Source organism: Patagioenas fasciata, chromosome Z, assembly GCF_037038585.1.
Source record: "Patagioenas fasciata isolate bPatFas1 chromosome Z, bPatFas1.hap1, whole genome shotgun sequence".
Taxonomy (NCBI): Eukaryota; Metazoa; Chordata; class Aves; order Columbiformes; family Columbidae; genus Patagioenas; species Patagioenas fasciata.
The window spans coordinates 11,103,228-11,116,735 of NC_092560.1; positions in this window are offsets into that span (position 1 = coordinate 11,103,228).

Below are 13,508 nucleotides of genomic sequence, written 5' to 3' on the forward strand. Positions count from 1 at the left end.
CAAACTTCCAGATAATATGTTTAACTAAGACCTAGATACATATTACCTGCATCTGATCACACAAGCTAAATATCTGTTCTAAGTGAGCCAGTAGATTTATTCAGTGTTCAATGGAGAGGGGGACATGTCTGTAGAAGGGCATACAACAAAACTTAAATACAGGTGAATAATGCCTTTCTTTGGGAGTAGCTTGTACAAGTAGTTTGAATTAGACATTACTTCAGCAATAGCTGGGTGGGATGAATCACTGTATTTGACTTGCGCAAGTTACACAGGAAGTTACTGATGGACTGTGACCTAGAGTCCTCAGTCCAATACCTCAGCCCTAAAAGCATATGTCTGTTTTAATGTTCTGTTTTTAACTTAGCGTGCTTCAGTTTACCTGTCTTCTGATCCAGCAGAATGTTCAAGTTGTTGATGTAGCCTAAGAAGTAAATGGAAATTAAACCAAAATGTTAGTAATCTTGGGTCATTTCTGTTCCGTCTGGAGTAGCAAAAGATAATTCTTTTCACAATAATTTAGTCTGGGAAAATACTATGGGGTTTCCTTTTCATCTGAAGGTTTCACTAAAGCTCTGTGTGCTGTGCAATGTAGTTTAAAAAAATACTGGTACTGAAGTATGAGGCCAAATCCACACCCAAATCCACACTTAAAAGCAGAGAACAGCTTTTTAAATTTCAGTATCAAGAGAAGTTACCTTTCCTCTGTACTGCTTTCATCACTGTGTGCTTATAAAAATGCTCTAATATTTCTGGGCTGATCCCTCCCTGCCCTCTGACAGTAAGAGATCATCTGTGGTTATTGGAGACAGGCTAGGTCAACGTCAGGCTGGCATTTCATTTAGCAAGTAGGCAGCATTGTGTCATCCCCTTCCTATTCTGAGGAATGCAGCTGTCATGAGTGTCAGGGGCTCGGGGAATGACACACTGGTCACTCATGTAATCCTCTGGTAATGCTCTGGAAGTGCAAACAGAAAAGATAAGGGCTTGTTGTTCCCTGACTGAGGTCCTCTGGCACTGCATTGCACAGAGGTTGCCCTAACATCCTTGCTGGCCTTCAAATCTTTCAGCTGGTAGTCACCAGAAGTCTGTCACACACCTGTGCTTCTTGAGGCTGTAAGCAGAGCATTGAGAGCCTCTCAGTTCTCTCACATGGGAAAAGCTAATGAATCTTGAACCAGATGGAGATTTTCCAGAAGCTGTTCGTCACAAATGTGCAAATATCATGACCAAACTCATATAATCGGCGTTTTAAGATGAAAGGTAGTAGTGAAAACTACATAATACTGATGTCTGCAAAGAGCATAACCATTTCCTAACACCAGGCATGCAGGTGTACTGGAGAGAGGCCTGTGGTTCTGCAGACACAGCTCCAATTCTGGCAGAAGATCATCCAGCTTGCCCAAATTCCTTTTCCTGTCTTCTTTATTTCTTTTTTGTTTGAAAGAGACCCTCAGACCATTGAATCCAACCATTAACCTAACACTGTCACTAAAACATGTTCCCAAGAACTTAATCTATACATTTTTTAAACCCCTCTAGGCATGGCGACTCCACCACTTCCCTGGGCAGCCTGTTCCAATGCCTGACAACCCCTTCCATGAAGAATATTTTCTTAATACCCAATCTAAACCTCCCCTGGTGCAACCTGAGGCCATTTCCTCTTGTCCTATCACTTACTACTTGGGAGAAGAGACCAACCCCCTCCATGCTCCAGCCTCCTTTCAGGCAGTTGCAGACAGCGATAAGGTCTCCCCTCAGCCTCCTTTTCTCCAGGCTGAACAGCCCCAGTTCCTTCAGCTGCTCCTCATCAGACTTGTGCTCCAGACCCATCACCAGCTTCGTTCCCTCCTCTGCACTCTCTCTAGTACCAGATTTGGTCTCCAGTTCCAGAGGAGTTCACAGAGTTTCCCATGATGTTTCCCATGTCAAGGCATGTTTCTGTCAATGTTCCATGCAGAGAAATTGTAGAAGTTGCATGAGCAGTGACATTTCAGACTATTTTGTTGTACAACCTCCCCACCACGATTGAAAGAATATGGGAGAGATCGTGGAGGGATGCCAAAAGCACTACTCTACTGGAGCAGCTTTCTCCACAGTGCAAAATGAGAAAAGCCTACTGACACTGGAAGGAAATGTAAATTTTTATCAGCGTGCCTCAGCAGAGGAGTCATTCACTGTGCTGTTTGGTGGTGGTTTCAGTAAACCTGGGTGGATGCTCTGAGAATAGCTGGGGCTGTGATTACCATCTGGGCTCTTTCATACCTGGAAAATAGCATGCTATGATGAATCTTGCAGTATTTTTCCACAGGTAATAAAAAGCTGCTGTGATCTTAGGGTGAGGAATTTTTCATTGAATTTTTCATTGTACCTGAATTTCCACCCTATTTTTTTCCTCCTAGTTGTATGCCAGTTTTATGTCATCAGTGTCTGGGCTAAAAGACTGTGTGTTTGTAAATAGCTTATTTGCTTTGTTTTCTGTAACTACTCTTATTACAGGAAGAATTTTACACTGAAAATCACATATTTACTGCTTCCTTGAAGAGTTTCTATTTCATAAAAGACTGAAGAAATGCTGCAACTTTCTGCAGAGTTTGCTGGGATATCCAAATCACAGACACATGCTTGTGCAGGATCTGTCATCATTTTGCAGCCCACCTTCTGCAGTTATAACGCTCCCAATATTATGATTTAAAGAGAGAATATATGAAGGTGTTAAAATGCCAGCCTTCTTTTTCCTTTGAATGTTGTTGATTCCTGACCAACCTCTCCTGATGACACTCATAGCTCTTTTCAAAACCAGCGTTTCTCCAGATACACACATCCATGTTGGTAAACTGACCAGATATAAAAACATCTGCAGAAGCCACATAGCGTCGTCTGGGTAAACAATTAGTACAAAAGGCTCAGTTAGATGAAGAGTATCCTTGAATTTTATTTGCTTTTCTCTTAGCAAAAGCTATACAGTTCAAAACCATGAAGTTCTTTGTGCTCCCTGGTTATCTTTTTATTTGAGAGAAGATCATGCAAACATAACTTCAATGCAGGATACTATAGATCATGTCAAGAAGAAAAATTTCTTCCTTCTTGGTTTAATTCCATGAACAAATATGACTAAATGCCTCTCTGATCCTGATTACATTGAAGTTTATATTTGTGACAAATAACTCTCTAGATCACTTTTCTCACAGTACAGGCTTTCCATGTTCTTCAGCATGTGAAGGTTCAATATTTCAGTAATGAAGTTCTATGTCATAAGCAATTGGCTATATTGCTGGGAGAAAAAAAATAAACAAAAAAGAATCCGTCTCCCACCTGTTCACCTGCATTAATTCTGTTCAGATGAAGCACACAACTTCTAAAATTATATGAATGTTGTGCTTCTGATAGACCGTATCAAGAAAACCCAGGAATGTCTCAGCTGTCTTGCATGCTCTATGCTCTCCATAATGAGATCTGAAAATTTAAAGATTGTCAGATTATCTTATTTTACAGTAGGGTTTTTTGCATCTTTTTACCCGCTCTGGCAACATAACAGGAGTAAATAACAGCACTTTGAGCAGGGGACACTTCATCCATGGAATACTTGTAAGGACCATTATTATACTTAATTATAAGAAGCACTGCAAAAAGTTGGGTTTTTTTAGTGTAACTGTAGCCTGTTGGGACACAAACACATACAGGATGTTGACAAGCAGGTTGCTAGTTTTAATAAAAAGCACCATGAGCAGAAGAAAATGGAGTGAAAAAATAAGAGAAATGCAGACCCTGTCTGTTTATTGTGGGCTCAAGTATCGTGGTGACACTCATCCCTTCTCTAGCTAGAAATCCAAGCTCATCTGTGTGGCAGGACTGTGAACCTGTTGCGCTTGCCTGTATGATACTGCCCTCACTTAAGATATCTAAATAATAATACATGCCATATCAATAGCTTGGACATTTCATGTTTCCCACCCACCTCTGCTTTGGAAATGATGCTGAATGAGAGTGACCAGTTTGAACAGATCTGTGCTCCTTTCACACACCAGTCTACCTTTGTGATTATGTGAGCTGTGCTGCTATTAAAATCAATGATTTGTGTATACAAGAGACAGCACAAAACTCGGAATGCAGAAAGCCCATACTTGGGACAGTTTCCAAGCCGGAATTTTCCCAAATGCACTATGCCACATATTTTCTAAATTTTGGGTTTAAATTATGAACACATACAGTTAAATATATCTGTATATATGTTGAACCATTTTACCAAAAAAGTAATGAGTCAGGACACCAAAATTATGATCTGGCTTAAAAATGGTGAAGTTTGCTCTTTTCTTAGTAAAACAAATAGATACCTAGTTGTATTCAGAGTTTTAAACATCTTCAATTTGAATTTTTGACCATACATCAAGGTAGCTCACATGTCCAGGCTTCTCTTCACTTTGTAAAATATTGTATTTGTGGAAAAATCTCAAAAAAAAAAAAAAAAAGGCATCATGCTAAGAAGAAGGATCTTGCATAAAAACAGTGCAAAATATGGCAAAAAAATAAGTTCACTCTGAAAATTAGTATTATTTTTTCTTTTTCTTTGCAACATGTTTACTACACCAGATCATCTTAGTGATCTTACAGTTCAGATGGAGTTTTAGCCCTATGTGTCATTTGCATGATAATGCTAGAAGCCAGTTTCAAGGTATTTTTGCTGATGAAACCTAGTTATATAGGCTTCAGTTCAAAGGAACACTTTAGTGTAAAGCAAACTCAGTGAAACTGCCTTTATGTTTGGAGCTACCTATGCATCTAAATGGTGTCAGTGCCTTTCCTGTTCTTCCCCTTTCCACAAGAAAATGGTCAATATGGGGAAAAGAGAGGTGCACAAAACCTTATTCAAATTCTTCTAGAGGTTATACTTACTTGTGGCACATCTTCTCCGTCACTATGTGCAAAGCAAAAGACAAAAAACTTTTCAGCTAAGATAAACAGAAAAGATTGACAAGCAGAGTCTCATGGCCTTAGAAGGAGTTTTTCTAAAATATCTCACTAGATTAAATAACTATCTTGTATTGAAATCAAGGAAGGTTTGACAATTGTGCATATCTTTACATCTTATTATCATCCAAATGCTTTTAGAAATTCAGTCTGCACATGAGCTTATGTGTTACTTGTTCTTGTCTATCTGTACAGGATACTATATGAAGCAGTAGTTGGTACAGTATTTATTTAAAATTAATAGAATTGTAGAATAGTTTGGGTTGGAAGGTACCTTCAAAGCTAATCTAGTACAAACTCCCTGCCATGAGCAGGGACATCTTCACCCAGATCAGGTTGCTCAGAGCCCCGTCCAGCTTGGCCTGGGATGTCTCCAGGGATGGTTCATCCACCACCTCTCTGGGCAACCTGGGCCAGTGTTTCACCACCCTCACTGCAAAAAATCTCTTCCTCATGTCCAGCCTGAATCTCCGCTCTTTTGTTTAAAACCATTACTGCTTGTCCTATCACAACACATCATGCTAAGAAGTCTGTCTCCATCTTTCTTGTTGGCTCATTTTAACTACTGAAAGGCTGCAATAAGGTCTCCCTGGAGCCTTGTCTTCTCCAGGCTGAACACCCAAACTCTCTCAGCCTGTCCTCCCAGCAGAGCTGTTCCAGCCTCTGATCATCTTGATGTCTCCTCTGGCCCCTCTCCAACAGGTCCATGTGTGTCCTGTGCTGAGGGCTCCAGAGCTGGACACAGGACTCCAGGTGGGGTCTCACCAGAGTGGAGCCTCTAGAGGGGCAGAATCACCTCCCTCCACCTGCTGGCCACGCTCCTTTTGATGCAACCCAGGATACGATTGGCCTTCTGGCCTTCGAGCACACATTGCTGGATCATGTCCAGCTTTTCATCTGCAGACACCCCCAAGTCCTCCTCCGCAGGGCTGCTCTCGATCCACTCATTGCCCAGCCTACACCCATGTTGGGATTGCCCCGACCCATTTACAGGAGCTTGCATTGGGCCTTGTTAAACTTCATGAGTTTGCTCAGACCCACCTTTACAGCCTGTGGAGGTGCCTCTCGAAGACATCGCCTTCCCACTAGAGTATCAACAAAGAAATACTCCTCTGTAAAAGACTCTGATCAGTATTAATCAGGATTCTTGCAAGTTGCTTTCATTTTCCATATATCAGACATGTAACAGTCAGTGAACGTCAAGCTGGTTTTTATTGTCACTTGCTTCAACTGAGAAAATACTTATATACGTTGCACTTCCAAATTATGTGGGGTGTTACCTGACATGGGTGTTCAGTCACCTGCAGCAAATTATCTTTCACTCAGATATAAAATAAATCAGGAAAATAAGTGAGAACATGCAAGCTATCGGTTGCCTGCACTGAGCTCCTTTTTTTCCATCTCATGATCCCAGATTGCACAGTTTAGGACCAGTCTCTTGTACAAATGAGGAGGCATGTGTGGAGAAGAAGTAAAGGAAGGATATTTCCTTTTTTTTCTAACAAAACTCCATCTCTGTTTCCAGGAAAGCTGCCTCACATCAGTGCCTTTCTATCTTCTGTCTGTGAAAGACATTTCCTACATAAAATATTTCCAAAAGCTTTTTTACAGCTTGCAGTTCTTCAAATAAGAGGATTTCCAACTCTTCCTCCATGTGATCACCCTCCAGTCGGAAAGATGTCATTATGAAGAAATGTGTTTCCTGACAACCTACCTACGTATTCTTTAACTCAGTTTATCTTGTTATGCTCTATTGTATGATGGAAATAAAGTGTTTCCTGGTCTTACACCTCTAGCCAAAAGGCTTGCTAAGGCCTGCTAATATCTATGAATATTATTAGAACTACAGGACTGAGCTTGGATGTATTTCAGTAAAGCTGCTAAAAATTAAATCTTCACAGTGTTCTACGTGCTAGCAAGTCAGACTTTACATTTAGCAGTAAATCAAACTTCATATGTAGCACCTAATATAAAGAATTGGGATTTTTTTTATTTCTTGTGTTTATATGTTCACTTTCTTTTAGTTGATTAAAAAGTCTTTTTCTCACCCTCTGTTAAGAAAAGAGTTTTCAGCTTAATCTTCCCCATTTCTTTGAATCTCATTAGTTGTTTACTTGAATCTCTTTCCTGCTAAGAACTGGACTTTTTGGTTTTGTTTGGTTTGGTTTGGTTTCTAAATTTGGGGTAAAAGGAAGACAATGAGCTATACATATTGGCTTACAGAAAAAAAATACTAAAAAAGTTGTGGGTTGGTTTTTTTTAGATCTTATAGGTTCTACATCCCTTAGCTTCCAATGTTTTGTGTGTATGTGTGTGTGATTCGTGATCCTACAACTAAAAATGAGTCTCTGATGGGATGTTGCATCAGCTATGGTGATGTGTAGATTGAGAACAATAGAGCACACCTGAATGTGTTCCCACAGCATTTTTCAGCCAACTGATTTACCTTTTGCAAACATGCTCTTCTTTAGGTAAGACATAATTTTTTAACAGGAACTACGGTACTCTGTTCAAAATTTTGAAGATGACTGAAGGGTGTAAGTTCAGGAAAAAAAAATCAGCTTCAAGCTAGTTTAAACAATATGACAATGTCTTTTATCACATGCTTGTACTGAGGATCTGATCTCCACCATAGCCTTTCAGGGGCTCTTTAATGCCAAGGACAGAAATAAAAAGACATACTTGCAATTGATTTAGGCTAAGAAAGCAGCCTCCATGCAGACTGAAATTATTTTACATGCACTTAGGCAGTCTATACCTGCCTACATGTAGAACAATGACAGACTACCTAAAAACATGAGAATATGAATGAAAAAAATCAAATAGAAAAATCAAAGATAGGCACTAAACAATACTTGTCTTTAGTTCTGTCTTCATCCATGGTGAAACATGTTTAACAATATATATTACTGCCTCCCCAACTTACCTGGGTGGTTCTTTGACCAATACAGTGGAGATTCAAACTTTCACAATTTGAGCCAAATTATACAGAGAATTGTTTGTTGGCTAGAGATCAAACACAAACTATGGATATGGTGTCCAGGCCCTTTTTATATGGAAGTATGAAGTGACTCTCTTTCTCTCCAAATCACCTTACCACTCTGCATAGTGCTCTAAAGCTGAAGTGCTTTAAAATTAGGTCATAGGATAATTTAGATGGGAAAATACACATATAGATCTTTGGTCCCACCCTTTCTCAAAGCAGAGCAACAAGTTGCTTGTGGTCATGCTAGAGCTTCAGGAATATGGTTTCAAATTATTAAAGGGAAATAATCACATCCATTAAGCTGGGAGCACGTTCCTGATCAATGTGTTCTCTATGTCAAAGATGAATACATGCTGATTTTACCAGTCCTCACTGAAACACTGATTATATTCTTGCAAAAAGTTTCTACCACAGGACTGTCTGGATTGTTCCTGGAGAAGCTGATGCTGGCAAAACAGTGTATTAACTGAGATGCAAGAATTCTGTATTTTTACAGTCTGGAAAACAGGCCAGATGGGCCATCTTGGCTATAAAAGACACATTATGGAGCATTTGCTGAGGACTGAGAGTACAAGGTATTGCTCCTTAGCAGAAAGAGACTATCTACAAATTGCTTCCATCAACCACCTTGAAAAACTACTGTCTGAGTATCGTATCTTCATCACAGCAAGACCAGAATTTAGCAGGATATGACAGCTTCCTTTGACATTTATTAATGAACAAATAAATTATTTTCTTGCCCTTTGAAAACACCAGTGTCTTCCAAGGTGCATCGTAACTCTGACTGTCCCTCATTTTAGGTTTAAAAAAAGAAATAATAATAATGCAGCATAGGCATGGGAAACCTCATAGTCTTATTAGAAGAGTGGAACTGCATTTGAAACATCTTAGCTAGCCACCCTGAAAAGTAAAGACCTATGCCAACCAACTAGGGACTTCATGAGAAGGCCCAAAACAGGCTTTTCCAGGCAAATCTGTCATCTTCATAAGCCTAAAGGCTCTATACGCCAGGAAAAGAAAGGCCTTGGACTTCGTAACACGGTCAGCACATTTGCAAAGAACAAGTAGAACCTTTTTCTTCTACCACTGATGTGCTGCACTGACCCGCAGGCATGGAGATGATTTGTATAAGAGAAGTGGTCTTCAAAGGCCAAAGAAAGACCAGAGGAGAAGGGGTCTTCTTCTCCTCACGGAAGCCACAACAATGAGGAGCCATTTGTGCTGAACAGTGTTTAACTTCTTCCACATCCTGACACAGAGAGCAGCCAATGAAAATCTGTGTAGAAACTGCCAAGCTACTGAGCAAAGCATTGGCTTGGATCTAATGTTAAAAGCAGCCATAATAAAAGATCCTGTCAAAAGACAAACAAATGCAAAAGACCGTAGAGAATTTCAAACACCAATGTCTCTTCGTCCTTGACCTTCCTCCTGTGGGTTGTCTTCATCATATACATGTCACTATTTTTCAGTCAGCACCCTGCTTCTGAGCCTCCCCAGAAAATACATGTTAATTCTGTGTTTCCCCAGGATGTCTGTGAAAGCCTTCATTTGTTGAACTATTTTCGGGAACACTAAATACTCTTACATTATTTATAGCATAGCTGAAGCTGTTTCCCAAATTGTAGCTGTTCTGTAATTATTTTCCTTCTCCTTTTATTCAAGGTACATGGCAATTACTGTAGCATTGCTCTTGGAAAATGTGCCAGAAACTCCCATCTCTGGGATTTATGTTTTCTTAGCTTTTGTTTGCTGAAATATTTCTAGTATAGAAGTATTTTAAGCATATGCCACCATACATATTACACAGAAACAATTAATAAATATCCTTTCAGAATATTATTTCCTCTATTCCTTCATACATGCAAATTCATAAAACCTTGCTGATCCAATGTATCTTTTACTAAAGTAGATATAACCACTTACCACAGGGACAAAAGTTGCTAATACTGTATCATAATATAACTCAATCCATCCTGATAACTAAAAATAAGAGGCCCAGCATAACTGGGCCCAGACATAACCAAACAGGAAAAAACACAAGCAGAGATTCTTGGTATGTTTGCAAATTCTTCATATAGACAGGAGCACACACCTGCAAAGCAGAAGGAAGACTCTTCAGTAGTGGATATGCCAAATAGCACTGGAGTTCCTCTAATACCTTGAGCAGACACACACTTCATCCAACAAGAGCTCTGGGTGCAGTGGCTTAAGCTGCCAGGCACACACACACAGATATTCACATTCCTCTCTCTCTTTGCATTGTCAGTGCTTCTTCAAACACTCACTGATGAGACGGAAAAACCAGTCTTGTGTTTGTTTCTGCTTTTTGGTGACATGACACATAGCGCAAGGAACTCAGACTGAAAGGAAGAAGGAGAGAAAGACTTCAGCCAAAACTATAAACTGCATTGGTAAGTTGCAGTGCTGTGGCAGTGTAAGGAGACCCAGCTGCTGGCTGTGCTTTCTGGGTCTGCAGGTTTTCTCCCTCAGCAAAGGGTCCAACAGGTGCCAGAGCTGGCCAAGGGAGGGGCTGGGTTGTACTCTTAGGGTGGAGGTCCAGCCAGGATGGTCCTGTGTCACAGTGATCACCAGGATTAACACCGAACAGACTCATTCCATAGCTTCACAAGGAGGAAGCAAACTGTGTGTTAAGTCTTGGAGCTGAGACCTGCATTAGCTGATATCATCACCAAAGTCAGTGTCTTTTAAATCCAACTCTCATATCCCTTCCAACCAACAAAAAATCAGCCCTTATATGTGAAATAACCCTATAGACCTCTGCAACACCAATATGGAGCCCTATACAGTGATCAAAAGTGTCTTCAATTACGAAGAAAGCATATGCAGGATGTTTAGCAGTTTACACCACAGACTTTCACATTTGCAGGTATGTCTGAGAACAGACATTTTATTCAAATAGGGAAGTGGTTTCAAAAGAGAATGGTCAGAGCTGATATATACTGAAAGCAGGAAGACAGCTATGGGAACTACATCAAAACTCAGAGACACCAAAGGGAAGGGGCAGCGCCTTTCTCTGAACCAAAAAATAAAATAGCTAAGATATGTACATTCCAAATACTCATGGGACAACATTTTTTTCTGTAAGAAAACACGACAGTAAAGCTAGTAGGATAATGGAAAGTTAGGAAAACTACATGACAGACCAACTGACAGTACTGCGTACTGGGTAAGCACACAGTAATGAAACCTATCTTTGTGTAGCTGCAGTATTTGAGGCGTTGTATACAGTTGTGATGCATTATTATAATTACAGTCAGTTGAACAGTGGCAATACTTGGATAATATGTCCTACAATTAAATATCTTCTGATATTTTCTCATCACAAAAAAGGTGGATGACTCATTGATACATTTACTCCAGTGCTGAAGGTTCCCTGAGAACCTCCTGCATCCCTGTTTCTCCTGCTCTGCTGCTTGTCACTGCCCTCCAACACCCCTACACTCTGCCCTGCAGCTGTCTGGGGGCTTAAGAAATTACCTGGGTTAAGGATCAACCATTTTTTCCTATCTGAGAGGGCTTATTTGAAATGCAGATAATTGCAGAAGTAAATCAGATCTGCTTAAGTGTCCACACTTTGCCCCATTGTACTGTCTGAATGCCAAACATGTCATTTGACAAGCCTTACTTATGTTCCGCCTCACCAGAATTAAGGGGTGGGACTCACTATTATAAGTAACACCAGTAATGTGTGTGGGGTAATCCCGAGGTGGATGGTCCATGTAGGTGCCCATGAGTCACCTACACAGTACAAACAATAAATATTAATACTTACCAAATGACGTTAGCTGTTACTCATCTTTGCTGCAGGAAAAGAGGAAGTGCATTCAAGTGGCTGCCTCGTCGGCCTCAGTAAAGACAGCTCCCAGGGTTAGGGTGCGGTACAGGTGAACTACTCTAATTTTGGGCTGCTGCTGAAGAGATCGGTTAAATTATCCAGCTCACCTGATCTCTCCCCTATTCTGTGCTTGCTGCTCCTCTCTCATCATTATTGGTGCTTGTTTGATCAGCCTGATCATAGAGCTGAACTGATATAAAAACCAGCCCTACCAAATAAATAAGTGAGTAGTTTTATCCTTGTTTGGCTTCCTAAACTGACTCACCTCACTCAATTGACTCCTTCAGTGGGTCCCAGTTATTATGCAGTGTTTACCCACCATAATCATGACAGCAGTGCCCTATCTCAGATATCAGAAAGTATCACCATTAGCCTAAATGTATGTAAGCCAGCAAATATTGTTTTGATTTGCCTGGATTTGCTAGCATTTGATCTGAGCATATCATCTTTAAAAGCAACTATGTAATACTGAGGAAATGTTTTGCTGAAAAACTTGGCACAGAGCTTCTGAGGGCAGACAGGACAGGAACTGAATTCCTGTAAGTTCAGAGAAACTTACTCAGCGGTTTCTGCATCAAGCCTGTGCCTTCTGCTAGGTAATTTCCGCACTTCTTTTCAGCAGATCTCCAGTCCTGGAGGAGATGAAGAACCTCTGGATGAGTGTGATTTCCAGTGATAAATTGGCTTCATTGTTAAAAATTCATGCCTCACTTCCAGCCTGAATTTGCTTAGTTTTGAATTCCAGCAAGTGAATCTTCTTATATTGTTGGTCCCTTGACGCTGGTGTCTGTTCTACATAGCTATGGAAACAGAGAACCAGAAAAAGCAGTTTTATGAAACTATTATTTCACTATCAGGCTCAAATATTGCTGATAAGAAGTGCACTGCTATGAATCTTCATATTGACCCCTCCACCTCTTTCCTAAGGGCTTTAGGTAGAGCTCTCAGGGGAGATGTCTTACCATAGCCGTAGCATTTGTTGCTCTGCAAAGTTCATGCAGTCATGCTGTCAAAAAGCTGGAATGATTTTGTTTTTCTGAGAACAGCATACTCAGCTGCATGTATTATGGATTTTTCTTTTTAGCCATTATCTGACATGCTAGACAATGGCCAGAGCTGGAAAAGAGACATCAGGTTGTTGAGACCACTGTGCAGAAGTGATGCCAAAATGTCTATTCTTGGATACTCAAATGATCTGTTAACCTCATCAGCAGACTTACAATCTGGGATGACTTTTCTAAAGTTTGACTGGAAGGACTAGCTGGTTTTATGCTTGTTTTGGAGCTGGAAGATAAATAATCTGATGGATCATCCCTTATAAGGTTGGTGTGCCTTCACTGCATGGTGAGAGGAAGAAAGGAGTCCAGGCTTGCCTTGGTACCCATGCAAGCCATGCTGGTTGGCGATAGTGACTTCTCCATTAGTATCTCATCTATCATGAGGGCAACAGACCCTACCTATGGTGGTCTCCAAGTCTGTGAGAGAAGCCTTTTTCTCATGGCATTGAGTTTCTGTACACAAAGCCCACCTTCTCATTTTTAGAGCTGCAAAAGACATTCGTGACATTCAGTGAGTGAACCCCAAAGGGAAAACAGAAAGAAATCCTATAGAGTGCATCTTTTTTTTAGGTTTAGGTATCAATGAGACTTTGCAGATTATTTTGCCCTTAATGTAATGCATATGTTAATAAAACATCCA